This window comes from Notechis scutatus, chromosome 3 (genome assembly GCF_049901735.1).
Source record: "Notechis scutatus isolate UNSWTSFEM ecotype Mainland chromosome 3, rNotScu1.2, whole genome shotgun sequence".
Taxonomy (NCBI): Eukaryota; Metazoa; Chordata; class Lepidosauria; order Squamata; family Elapidae; genus Notechis; species Notechis scutatus.
In genome coordinates, this window is record NC_142011.1 from 87,775,592 (window position 1) to 87,790,155 (window position 14,564).

Sequence of the window (14,564 nt, forward strand, 5' to 3'; positions counted from 1 at the left end):
CCAGTGATTTTTTCAGGGGCGGGCTGGATTGGACAGACCAATGGCAGCTATTTTTTTTCAGGGGCGGGCCGCATTGGACAGACCAACGGGCGCATGTGGCCCACGGGCCGTAGTTTGCCCACCCCTGCCATACAGTATAGCATACTAGAGGGAAACAATGACTTGTTGACTGATGTGCCCGCTCTGTCTACTTTTAAAGAGTTGTTAACTTTGGAGGACTTCCAGGCCTTGCTCTCCCTTATTATGATTCCTCGTCTTTCAAAGGTAAATAAAAGAGCCCTTCAGACAGATATCTTTCCCTAGTACTCCATCCAATACGAGCTCCTCTGTGAAGTAGCCCTACACAGCAGCCCTTCTGGGATTCATATTCTTCACTTTGTGAGGTGAATTTATAACCTTGTATGTTCTTCCTATTCCACGTCTGCCAGTATTTATTCCAATGCTTCCCTTTGTCTGGCTTGCCCACACTCTCTGCCTGTCTCGCCTTCCAACCCGCCCAAACAGACATGAAAATGCATTCCTAGCTTTGTTTTTACAATCCTCCAACTTCGCTGAGGAACACCAACACCACTTCTGAGACTGCTCAAGCACAGGAATTCTCCTCACTCGGGGGCCCCATCTGCAATAACAAGAATGAAGACCTGATTTTGAGCACCCCCCGGAGGTGGGGGGGTGGGGGAATCAATTCCTTCATAAGAAATTAGAAGTTTAACAAGCGCTAATGCAGAAAGCACACTTTGTGTCCTAGGGACTTGACGTAATTCACTTCATCTTAATCAAAGTTTTTGGGTGAGTTTCATTTCCAGGTAATCCTTGACTTACCACAATTGAGCCCAACATTTCTGTTACTAAACAAGATCGTTGTTAAATGAGTTTGCCCCCATTTTATGACATTTCTTGCCCCAGTTGGTTGGTGACTCACTGCATTTGTTAACTTCTAACAAGGTCATTGAGTGAAACTGGCTTTCTCCATTGATTTTGCTTGTCAGAAAGTCTCAAAGGGTCATCGTGTCCTCCCAAGACATTGCAACTGGGGTGGGCTGCTGGGGGTTCGCAGAGGTTCGGGAGAGCCCCAGGCTAAGATTCTGTGGTTAGAACCCTCAAATCCCATTTCTGGCTGGCCCCACCTGCCCCCCCTCATCCTAGGAGAGCCCCACGCAGCCTGTTTTGGATGCAGGTAAGTGCAGGACATGTGCGGAGGCTCAGGGAGGGTGAAAAATGGGCCTGCTGGAATTTCAGGAAGGCTGAAAATGGGCCCATTTCCGGCTTCCAGAGAGCCTCCGGAAGTCTGGGAGGGCGAAAATGTCCCCCCCCACCATGGTGTAGGAGTCCAACTAGGCCACGCCCCCCATGGCCACGCCCACCCAGCAACCGGGCAGAGAACCCTTTGCTAAAAATTTTCGAAGCCCACCCGTGATTGCAACTGTCTTAAATACATGCCAGTTGCCAAGCATCTGAATTGTAATAATGTGACCGTGGGGATGTGCAAAAGTCATAACTGAAAAACGATCATAAGTCACTTTTTCAGGGATGTTTTTAATTTCAAACCGTCATTCAGGGAATGGTTGTAAGTCAACCATTCGTAGGTAAAATAATTGGCTAGAAATGGAGGGGAAGCACCACCGTAGGCATGAAGCCAACTGGGTGATGCTGAGCCAGTCACTTTATCTCGTCCCTAAGAAGTAGGCAATGGCAAGCAGCTTCCCAAAAAACCTTGTCAAGAAAACTGCTGAGACAAGTCCAGGCTGTTGCCGAAAGTCAACACTGACTTGAAGGCATCAATCAATCAATATAAAATATAAAGCAAGAAAAGACATATAGTAGAACATAATATTCCTGATTCTTATTGCCTAAACCAGGGATCTCCAACCTTGGCAACTTTAAGACTTGTGGACTTCAACTCCCAGAATTCCTCAGCCAGCTTTTGAAGTCCACAAGTCTTAAAGTTGCCAAGGTTGGAGACCTCTGGCCTAAACCCTAATGAAACAGAGTCATAGTAGAAAATTATAGGAACAGTTTCTATCTATTTTTTTTAAAAGCATGGAGTAAAAAGAATTAGGAAAGTTAGTAAATGGAGGTGTAATAGCTACTAAATATTAGTATTTAAGTGTCAAAGATTTGTTGAAGGATTGTGTGCCAATACCTCAGTGTCAACTCCTAGTGTCCATTTAGATAGATAGATTTTTTTTATATGAACATTATTGAATATACTGTTAGGCATTTGTATAGCGGAGCAATTTTGAACAGCAGAAATTTGCAAAGTAGTAAAAATTGGCATTTACTGCTTATGAATAGGGCACCCTTGATCAAGCAGCTGAAACTTAATTCTCAGTCCCACTGATGGAAATTTACATTCATCGATTAAAATCCCATTGATTAGTCCATAAACACGTTCAATACACAGCCAAGATTGAGATTCTTAAATTGATGGAAGGTTTTATTTTTCTATGTAAATCACTTGGCTTTTGCTATAGATTGCAACATTTAAACGGCATGTGTTGCTTACTCCTTGGAAGGAAAGCACAAAAAGACAGATTTTTTGTGAAAGATAAATTCATAAAAATATTTTTTGCAAGAAACTCTACCTGTTTTCCCTAACCATATGCCTCTGGATGTATTGACATTAATATTCAAAATCTTCAACCAACACATGGCTTATCATCTTATGTTTTATACTTCCCAAACAGTGGTGGGATTCAAATTTTTTTACTACCAGTTCTGTGGGCATGGCTTGGTGGGCATGGTGTGGCTTGGCGGGCATGGTGTGGCTTGGTGGGTGTGGCTTAGTGGGTATGGCTTGGTGGGTGTGGCAGGGGAAGGATACAGTAAAATCCCCATTCGCTCCCCACCCCATTAACCTGCTTTCCAGCTCCGTTCTCCTGTGCAGGGCAACAAAAGAAGACCCAGCCGATCAGCTGGGACTCAGGAGGCAGAGACTAGATGTGGGCAGGGCCAGTCAGAAGCGGTATTTGTCAGTTCTCTGAACTACTCAAAATTTCTGCTACCGGTTCTCCAGAACTGGTCAGAACTGGCTGAATGTCATCTCTGTTCCCAAATCCCTGCTTTTGAGTGTCAGTCCCCAATCCTGCTTAAGAGGAGTAATAATAAGTAAGTAAGCAGTAGAGCAGGGGTCCCCCCGTGGAAGAATAAATAATCGTGAAACCGGTCCCTGGTTCAAAAAAGGTTGGGGGCCACTGCAGTAGAGGACACTTGTCTTCCTGCTAATTATCATTACCTATTTGGGATTATTCAGACAACCTCCAGGGGGAAGGGGTTTTAAGTCATACAGGTATGCTCGACTTACTGTTCAAAGTTATAATGACACTGAAAAAAGTTATTGATGATCAGTTTTCATACTTACGACCATTGCAGCCTTCCCATGGACACATGATCAGAATTAGGAACTTGGCAACTGGCATGCATTTATGACAGCTGCAATGTCTCAGGATCATGTCATCACCATTTGTAACCTTCCCAGCTGGCTTCCAACTAGCAAAGTCAATGGGAGGGCGGGAACTAGATTCATTTAATGGCCATAGGATTCACTTAATAACAGCAGTAATTCAATGAACAACCGTGGCAAAAAGATCGTAAGAAGGGGCAAAACTCACTTAACAACTGCCTTGCTTAGCAATGGAAATTTGGGGCTTCATTGTGGTTGTAACTCGAAGACTACCTGTATGTAGCCCATTATCTAGCAGTCACTTGAAACAGGCAAAGAAATATAATGCAGATACTGTAGCAACTTGCTGGTATAAAGTTCTGCTAATTAAAGGGCAGGTTTTTTTCTTCTTCTTTTCAATTATTTTATTTATTTTTATTTATTTTGTCAAGCATGCATTTGATAGTATGCTAAGTATAAACACAAAATAGATACGAATAAAAGGGAACATTAAGACAGGGACGATAGGCACCTTGGTGCACTTATGCACGCCCCTTACAGACCTCTTAGGAATGGGGTGAGGGGTCAGTAGTAGACAGTCTGAAGTTAAAGTGTTTGGGGTTTTGAGAAGAAACCACAGAGTCACGTAGAGTATTCCAGACACTGACCATTCTGTTGCTGAAGTTGTATTTCCTGCAATCGAGTTTTGTGTGTGGTTTACCCTGAGTTTATATCTATTGTGTGATTGTGTATTGTTGAGATTGAAGCTGAAGTAGTCATTGATGGGTAGGACGTTGTAATAGATAATTTTATGTACTACACTTAGGTCAGACCGAAGGTGGCGTAGTTATCTATGCCTAAAATTTCAAATCTAAAATTTCAAATCTGTTGCGAGTAGAGGAGTGGAGTACTCTTCTCGTGAAATATTGTACTCAATTCTTAAGAAACTGCCTGGACAAGTCCCTGCAGTTTCCATCGCAAGGTTTTTCTGTCTCAAGATTATCCAGCTGGCTTTATATCTAACACAGAACTAGAACTCATGATCTCCCAGTTTCTAGCCCAAACCTTAACCGGTACACCAAACTAGCTCTCAAATATTATGTAGATACCATCAATTTAGCAGTGGGAAGAGCTTCATTTTCAGCTGTAGCGTTTTGTGTCTTCCCCATGGCATCTTTACCTTCCATATGATCTCTCTCTCTCTCTCTCTCTCATGTTATATGTGCTATTTACATAGTAATTTAAATACTGAAAATGCAATAAATAGGAAGATAACCATTTTAAAACAGCAAACCGAGAAGACTGCTCTTGCACAAAAATTCCTTAATCTATTATGTGAAAGTTGTCATGGTTTGTTTCCCATATGATAATGCAATAGATTTGTTTGAGAAGAATGAGTAAACGCAGACAGAAACATAAGCACCCATGCTCATTTTTCTGGCAGGCAATAATATTATTATTTCTAACTGAAAGAGATATCTGAGCAATGCTAGCACCCTAAGAAAACAGGGGAACATGAAAGTAATACGTTACTAGGTATTCTACCCAAGTAACATTTGCATAAAAACATTGCAAAGAAGTGAGAACTCCAAATAAAGCAGTTATGAATAAACATCATAGGCTTAAAATTGCAGAGCAAACCAAACCCCACTCCCTTTTAAAACTGATAAAGTTATCTACTTGGGTAATGAAATGTCTGCAAGAAAACAACCAAGCTCAGAAAGCATCAAGGATCGCAGTTTTAAGGAATCTTTGTTTTCTTCCTTAGATTATGCAACTGAAAATATAATGCCAGAGGGAAAACAGGCCTGGGTCTTGGTAAGAAATAATGTGTCAACTTGCTTTTGATTCCAATCAAAAAATCCTGGGCTGAGCCTGTGTTCACAGAGAGCATGTCTGCTTTGTGGCATCACAATTTTGTATCTGGACTTGTTTGTTGGACTTCCAAAATTTAGTAAAGGACAACGTTGATCTTGCAAGTCTGAAATACAGTATGCCTATACCATCCTATGTTATGCTATCTTATTTAATCTTGATCATTATTTTGTGTGCATTGAAATTCTAACAGTTAAGAAGGCAGCTTGCATTATTATAAAGAGTTAATAAGTATTTTTCTATTTTGATTGAGATGCCTTTGTTTTGATTAACATCACACTCCTTAGATATTTAGAGTGTTCTCTGAACTTTTCCTTTTGAATACACTCTGATTTATTAGTGTTCCCCAAACTTTTCCCAACCTCAAAGCTACAATTGGTGGCTGAGTGATCTGTTGTGGGGCGGATTTCAAAAAGTAAATCTAAAATTGTATTTAAATTACTTGCAATTACAATTAACACAATCTTATTATTTCTTTCACATTTCATAATCTATTACATTTGTTAGACATTTGTATCCAGTGGCAGCCTGGGGAAGGTTGTATGAATCCTGCCCAAGATTTAGGGAGATATATAACAAGTACTTAAGTTGTATAAATCTGGTTAAAATATGAAGTGGTTCAGGTAGTTCTTGACTTACAACCACAATGGAGCCCAACATTTATCTTGCGGAGACATTTGTTAAGCGAGTTTTGCCCCATTTTACAACTTTTCTTGCCACAGTTGTTCAGCGAATCATTGCAGTTGATAGTAACACTGTTATTAAGTGAACCTGGCTTCTCTGTTGATTTTGCTTGACGGAAAGTCACAAAAGCTGATTATATGACCCTGGGACACTGCAACCGTCATAAAATATGAATCAGTTGCCAAATGTCTGAATTCTGACCTCATGACCATGGGGATGCTACAGCGGTCATAGTTGTGAAAAACGGGCACAAGTCACTTTTCTTAGGGCTGTTGTAATTTTGAATGGTCACTAAATGAACTGCTGTAAGTCGAGAACTATCTGTAACTATTTCTGCACAGTTAAGAAGAAAATCTGGGATGGCAGCAAAGAGATATAGAAAGCTGTAACCCTTTATGTCTATCTGGAGATGTTCTGCGTTATTGCAGATCTGGTGGCCCCATGCAAAGTATGCCAAGTATATGAAAATAGGTACATAGTTATTTTATACAGAGGCATTATTTCTATGATTTGGCAAAATATCTCCTATATTGAAAGAAGAAAATGTTCTTTTTTCAACCACTTTCCCCATTGTATCTGGAGCATTCTCTCATTGCTTCATTCCCCAATCTTGAAACGATGGCATTTATGTTGAATTCTGAGCAGTGTCAACTTTTTCTTAATTTTCCTCCAGAAAAAAAATTAACTGCAATTCATTGGTCTGTGGAAACAACAATACAGGGCACTTCAGAAACATATTCAAAGCCTCTCTGTGTAGATAGCGATGCAACAAGGGCTTCTTTTTGTGAAATGAAAGGATTGTTTTTGTTTTTAATGTGCTCGCAGAAGGTCATATTTCTACATTCTAACATTACACTGAAATAAAATGGCCCATTGTTCCTTCAATTGTTATTGTTATTTTAAAATGTTAAAAGTCCATGGGCTTTGGTTAAGTGACAAAAGGATATTGTCAAGTGCAGTGTTTATTACAGGAGATGTGTGACAGTAAATAAGCTGTGTGGTTTTGGTGAATATTGGCAGACCCGTTCAAGACTGAGAATTGCCTGAATGTCATGATCATCATTCATGTGTATAATCCAAGAAGGTACAAATTCATGCCCCTCCTGTTCCTGAGTGGCCAATCACCCTCAGGCCACCATTCTTCACAGGGTTTTATGGGAATAAAATTGTAGGCAGGAATGGTTTATAAGTTATAACTTGTAATAAGCATCTGGAGAAAAGATGGAGTCCAGTATAAATCTATCAAGTCACACACTTTTTCTATTTTTTCTGTCCATAGTGTCAAGTGAGTTTGTTACTCTGTTTAGTTACTAGGATTTTCTGGAGTGTCTCTTTTAATAAGAGATTATTCTGGTTAAGCCACACACTTCTTACATCACTCAGACCACATCAGCTCCCTGTCACACATTCCTCACATTTGGCACAGCTGTCCATAAGAAGCACCCCTTCCTTCATAGACCATATACCCTGTCTTCCTGGACTCATGGTTTGCATGGAAGACAACATATGTGAAAGTTGTACATACCTGTGAAAATAGTCTTCCCACAGAGAGTCGGGATTAATGTCGAAAGCCTAGAGGCAATCAATGTTTCAGTGAACTGAATAAGAGTGAAGTTTCAGCAAATCATCCCTGTGAAGGAAGCTTCAATTTTCTGAAAACTTGACCAGGGTTTTTGTGAGATGGCATTGCCAGTCTGAGGGGTAAGAATGATATTAAGCTTTGTTGACCTTCCCATTTATTGGAATTCTGTGACATGCCATCTGACTGACAATATATACAGTAATATGATTGTTCAACTATATATAGAACGTATATCTATCTTTATTAATTACGGTTTGTCACATAATTAGCCAGATGTTCAAACTGGATTTGGCATTTCTCTTGCTATTGAGTCCTGGGATAGGCAGATATGGATGTTGGATGGTGTTATCATCGCAGGATTTAGCTGTTCTTAGTGAAGCTGACTTTTGCAATTGAATGATGGTGATTTTGTCAATGCCAATGGTGTTCAAGGGGTATTCCAAATGTTTTGGGATTGCATCAGTGGTATGATTCAATTTTTTTTACTACCGGTTCTGTGGGTGTGGCTTGGTGGGTGTGGCTTGGTGGGTGTGGCCTGGTGGGCGTGACAGAGGAAGGATACTGTAAAATCTTCGTTCCCATTCCACTCCAGGGGAAGGATACTGCAAAATCCCCATTTCCTCCCCACCCCACTAACCTGCTTTCCAGCTCCGTTCTCCTGTGCAGGGCAACAAAAGAAGATCCAATCAGCTGGGACTCGGGAGGCAGAGAATAGATGGGTTGGGGCCAGTCAGAGATGGTATTTGCCAGTTCTCTAAACTCCTCAAAATTTCCGCTACTAGTTCTCCAGAACTGGTCAGAATCTGCTGAATACCACCTCTGGACTGTATCCAAGGTAGCCATTACTATCAGCACTACCTTTGCTTTCTTTTGTTCTATTTAGTTGTTATTTATAAAATGTGTATGCTACATCAATATAAGATTTTAAGCAGTTTACATAAATCAATGGTATGCAACACAGTGGGATACAAACCAATAATGTAATCTCATTAATTGTATACATGCAATTTACTGAGACATCTATTTTTAGCAGATTTGGGATCAGGGTAGTCTAAAACCTGAGGTCTTAGGGATACATGCATCTGATTACTTTGAGAATTATCATCTTCTTTTTCTTCAGCGTTTGTCTCGCGCTCTGGCGAGGTCCGCTAATGTCCTTGAGTACTGCTTCCACGCCTCTCTGTCTGCCACGTATGTCGGGTCTGCCTTCGCGATCTCTAGATCGGCCTTGATCGTGTCCATCCAGCGTTGCTTAGGTCTACCACGCGGTCTCGCTCCTCCGACAATCACCTTCATCGCAGATTTGATGATGGATTCTTCCTTGGCGCGACTCACATGGCCGAACCATCGTAGCCGGGACTGCCTCATGACCATGGGGATGGGCACGACGTTGAACCGTCTGCGCACTTCTTCATTCCTGACGCGATCGAGTACGGTGAGGCCTACCGACCATCGGAGCATTCGCATCTCCATTGTCTGGAGTCTACTTTCGACTTCTTTGGTCGCCGGCCAGCACTCTGCGCCGTATATGGCCATGGGGCGCACCACAGAGTTATAGATTTTCGCCTTCAGGCGCATCGGCATCTTCTTGTCACAGAGGACGCCCGTGACGGACTTCTATTTGCCCCACGCTGCGTTGATCCTGGCTGCCACCTCAGTTTGTAGTAGGCCTTCTTCCCCAAGAGTAGTTCCCAGGTACTTGAAGGTGGAGGCGCGCGGTAGCTCCTGCCCGTTCACGTGGATGGAGCCTGTCGTTTCGTTGTCAGTGGTCAGGTATTCGGACTTCTTTAGGTTCAACCGAGCCCGAACTGCTCGAGGCGGTCGTGCCACTGTTGGACTAGGTGCTCGAGTTCAGCCTTGCGCAGGTTGGCCAGGAACACATCATCGGCGTAGAGCAGCGTCCATGGGGCGGGCGTGTGCAGGTCGGGTGTAATTGTGTCCATCACCAGAATGAACAGCAGTGGTGAGAGAGCAGAGCCCTGGTGTACGCCGACGGTGATATTGAACTCCTCTGATATCCCAGCTGCCGCTTTACACGGCTTTTGTGACATCTGTATAGGAGTTGGACCCATTGTACGAGTAGCTCGGGCACGCCGTGATCTCGCAGTAAGGCGGTGTGGAGCGGGATTTTCTTCTCTCTGTGAGCCTCCTTTGAGAATTATCATCTGAATATATTTTTCAGAATACAAAAATTAAACACAAGTGCCCAATTTTTGATCACATGACAATTGCCTCAACAGTCATATGTATGAGGACTGGTCATAAGTCACTTTTTTCAGTGCTGTTATAACTTTGAATGATCACTAAATGTATGGTTTTAAGTCAAGGACCACCTGGCTTCCTACTGAACCCACTGGGATTTATTTCCAATAAATATCGATGGGACTAGATTTCAAGTACTGTATGTGTAAGTAAATCCAATTGAAATTAGTGAGATAAATAAAATAATGTGTTAAACATGCTTAGTTTATATGGTGGTGCATATCATATATATTTGGATTTTTAGTCTCTTGCTTGCAATAATTTTTGGTATATTGTATCCGAACAGTCAAATATGCAACACTAAGTTTGAATTATTATAGCCCACTGGCAAAAGCACAGGAGATTGTAAATATTTTCATTAAAATATAAAATTATTTTTTTGCATTTACTTGAAATGAAATGAAGGATAAAGATCTCACAATAAGATTCAAAAGATGGTGAAACCTGAGGAGGCCTAATCTTTGGCTGAAAAGACTTCCAAGGTTGTCTTTCAGTAAGAGATCTTTTAGTTCCAAAGATAAATTAGCGCAGCTTGATAATTAATCTCATGCAATTTGACAATTAATCTCAATGGGAAGAAACCTGGATTCTTAAGACAATGCAGTAGTGTGCAGTTATAAAGTGTATTATGAATTGGAGTATAATTATTGCTTTCAGGAGAAGCTCCTAAGCTAGCTTGTCAATTTTAGTGTTTTTCGGAATTGAAGGATTTAAAATGCTGCTTTGGGGGATCTTACCTTATTTCATTATTATGAATTTGAAAACAGAATGGAATATTAGCAATGTATTTACTTTATAATTACTCCCTTTGTACTTCCATGCATTGTGCTATTTAGACACAAAACAATAATTTTAATGAACCATATCTTGTTCTTGCTTAGGAATCAAAGTAGCTGCTTAAATAACTGTGTATAAAGGGAATTACTTCTGCATTAGCAAAATCGAACAAATTAGAGGAAGATACATGTCATTAATTTATACTTTTAAAGTTTGAACAGTTTTGGTAAACCTTTTGCAAAAGAATAGCAGTGGGTAGAGATGGCATGGAACTAGATCAACTGTACACACAAGAAGTGGGCCTTTTGGTTATGATTGGAAGAAGACAGAAAGTGTTAATTGGAAGGGCTACCAAAACTGGCTTGCACAAATCTAGGAAACCACAAGTTGGTAGGAAATGGTGTCTTGGTTGCCACTCAGAAGTTATCTAGGTTCTTGTAATCCAAATCTGATAGTCCTATATTAAAAATGTCTATTTTGCACAACTAGTACAAGAAATGTATTTTTCATTCCTTAGACAATGGTGTGACTTACATTATAGACACAACATGTACATTATGTGCAGGTGTGTCTGTGTACATTACTCTTGGTACAGTACATATATTTTATTTATTTTAAGGATCCAAGCCAAAGGGATATGCATGCACCTTGCTTTATGCATCTGACTTCTTGAATGTGAAATATAAAATGCTTTCAAAGCTATCTTATCAGTTGTAAGTCCAGCTAAAATAATACAGGTGAAACTCGAAAAATTAGAATATCATGCAAAAGTTCATTTATTTCAGTAATGCAACTTAAAAGGTAAAACTAATATATGAGATAGACTCATTACATGCAAAGCAAGATAGTTCAAGCCATGACTTGTCATAATTGTGATGATGATGGCTTACAGCTCATGAAAATCCCAAATCCACAATCTCAGAAAATTAGAATATTACATGCAATCAATAAAACAAGGATTGTACATAGAACAATATCGGACCTCTGAAAAGTATAAGCATACATATGTATTCAGTACTTGGTTTGGGCCCCTTTTGCAGCAATTACTGCCTCAATGCGGCGTGGCATGGAAGCTATCAGCCTGTGGCACTGCTGAGGTGTTATGGAAGACCAGGATGCTTCAATAGCTGCCTTCAGCTCTTCTGCATTGTTCGGTCTCATGTCTCTCATCTTTCTCTTGGCAATGCCCCATAGATTCTCTATGGGGTTCAGGTCAGGCAAGTTTGCTGGCCAATCAACCACGGTAATCCCACGGTCATTGAACCAGGTTTTGGTGCTTTTGGCAGTGTGGGCAGGTGCCAAGTCCTGCTGGAAAATGAAGTCAGCATCCCCATAAAAGCTCGTCTGCGGAAGGAAGCATGAAGCGCTCAAAAATCTTCTGGTAGACGGCTGCGTTTACCCTGGACTCAATGAAGCAAAGTGGACCAACACCAGATGATGACATGGCTCCCCAAATCAACACAGACTGTGGAAACTTCACACTGGACTTCAAGCACCTTGCAGTGTGGGCCTCTCCATTTTTCCTCCAGACTCTGGGTCCTTGGTTTCAAAATGAGATGCAAAAGTTGCTCTCATCAGAAAAGAGGACTTTGGACCACTGAGCAACAGACCAGTTCTGTTTTTCTTTAGCCCAGGTAAGATGCTTCTGACGTTTGTTGTTCAGGAGTGGCTTGACAAGAGGAATATGACATTTGAAGCCCATGTCCAGGAGCCATCTGTGTGTGGTGGCTCTTGATGCACTGACTCCAGCGTCAGTCCACTCCTTGTGAAAGTCCCCAACACTTTTGAATGGCCTTTTCCTGACAATCCTCTCCAGGCTGTGGTCATCCCTGCTGCTAGCGCACCTTTTCCTTCCACAGTTTTCCCTTCCACATAACTTTCTATTAGTGTGCTTTGATACAGCACTTTGGGAACATCCAACTTCTTTTGCAATTACCTTTTGAGGCTTTCCCTCCTTATGGAGGGTGTCAATGATGGTTTTCTGCACAACGGTCAGGTCAGCAGTCTTTCCCATGATTGTAATTCCTACTGAACCAGACGGAGAGACCATTTAAAGGCTCAGGAACCCTTTGCAGGTATTATGGCTTAATTAGCGGATTAGAGTGGGACACTTTGAGCCTAGAATATTGAACCTTTTCACAATATTCTAATTTTCTGAGATTGTGGATTTGGGGTTTTCATGAGCTGTAAGCCATAATCATCACAATTATGACAAATCACGGCTTGAACTATCTTGCTTTGTATGTAATGAGTCTATCTCATATATTAGGTTCATCTTTTAAGTTGCATTACTGAAATAAATGAACTTTTGCACGATATTCTAATTTTTCGAGTTTCACCTGTATGTGCTGTCACTGCTTTCCCCACAATATCAGACAGAGTTTTTCAACTGGAGATGAAACCTCAGAATGCTCTTTCACATATCTCATTATCATTAAATACTATTTCTTTCATAATGAAGTCAGGGAAAGAGATTTTTTTTTATTTCTCAGATAAATATTTCAATCACTCATCTATCAATTTCATCATCCTTGAAGACAGTGTGCTCTTTTTTTCTTTTTACCAGTTTTCTTTTTTTGAATAATTTTCATCATAAGACTGCTTGCTCTCCACAAGGGGGAGGTGTAGTACAATATAAACTCAAAAGATGCATAATATCCCCTGCAGAAATGGCCTCCCATATTGTTACATAATGGGAGAAACATGTTCTCAACCACAGAACATGGTTAAAACCATATCATCGCCTGGGAAGCCACCACTAAATTGCATGGTTGTATGTGGGTTTTAGATAATTTATTGTGCATCTCTTCTATGAAAGTAGTTGATGCTGCATTATTTATCTATTTATTTATTTATATTTATTTTATTTATTTTTGATTTGTCAATTGCTTACAAGATAATAGATATAAGTATATACATAGTTATGAATACATGAAATGGGTACATATAAGAAAAATAAAAGGAACAATAGGACAGGGACAGTAGGCACATTGGTGCTCTTATGCACGCCCCCTACCCCTCTTAGGAAAGGGGTGAGGTCAATAGTAGACAGTCTAAGGTTAAAGTTTTTGGGGTTTGGGGAAGAAACCACAGAGTCAGGAAGAGTATTCCAGACTGACCACTCTGTTGCTGAAGTCGTATTTCCTGCAATCAAGTTTGGTGCAGTTAACCTTGAGTTTGTATCTATTGTTTGCTCTTGTGTTGTTATGGTTGAAGTTGAAGTATTCATTGACAGGTAGGACATTGCAATGTATGATTTTATATCCTATACTTAGATTAACTATAATCATTTTGCACTTGAATGTCCATGTATAAATTCATGGGTCCTCAGAGGTTTTATTGGCTGAAAATAACCAAAGAGTGAAAGTCATCCTTGGCCACTCTGTGCCACATTAATTTTTCAAGGCAATTGACTAAGGTTGTCTGAGCTTAGTACCTTTAAAAAGGGTTAAAAATATAAAAGAACTAATAATGCTGTCCTTGTTTGAGTTAGCATAAGGAAAGAGACTAACTTCAAGAACCAGTAGCTTAAAAAAAAAAACTTCAGCATTGACATTTCCAATTGCATTTAGCTATATTCCTGAATCTTTTTATTAGATTTGGAAAATCCACCTTAATTCATTTCTGCATCAAATATTGTTTAAAATGGTTTTGAATAGTTTTTCCTATGAAAATGTGCAAAAAAAAAGGTGTACTCATGAGGATAACAAAGACAAAAACAGGTGCGTGTAGATGGCATAAAAAAAGGATAAAAAAGAGGTCTTACAAACTGTTGAAGATGAGAATGTTTTTAATTGTTTTCTATTTTTTCTTTCTATTTTCTTCTCCCTTTCTTCTTTTTCTCTCTTTCATTTATGTATGTGTTGTTGGTTTGTTTTAATTGTAAAATCAATAAAATTTATTTTTTTAAAAAAGACGAAAACATTCATTCCTTCGTTTGTTCGTTCGTTCATTCATTCATTCATTCATTCTATTCACGGTCAGTTTGATTTTGAGGCTTTC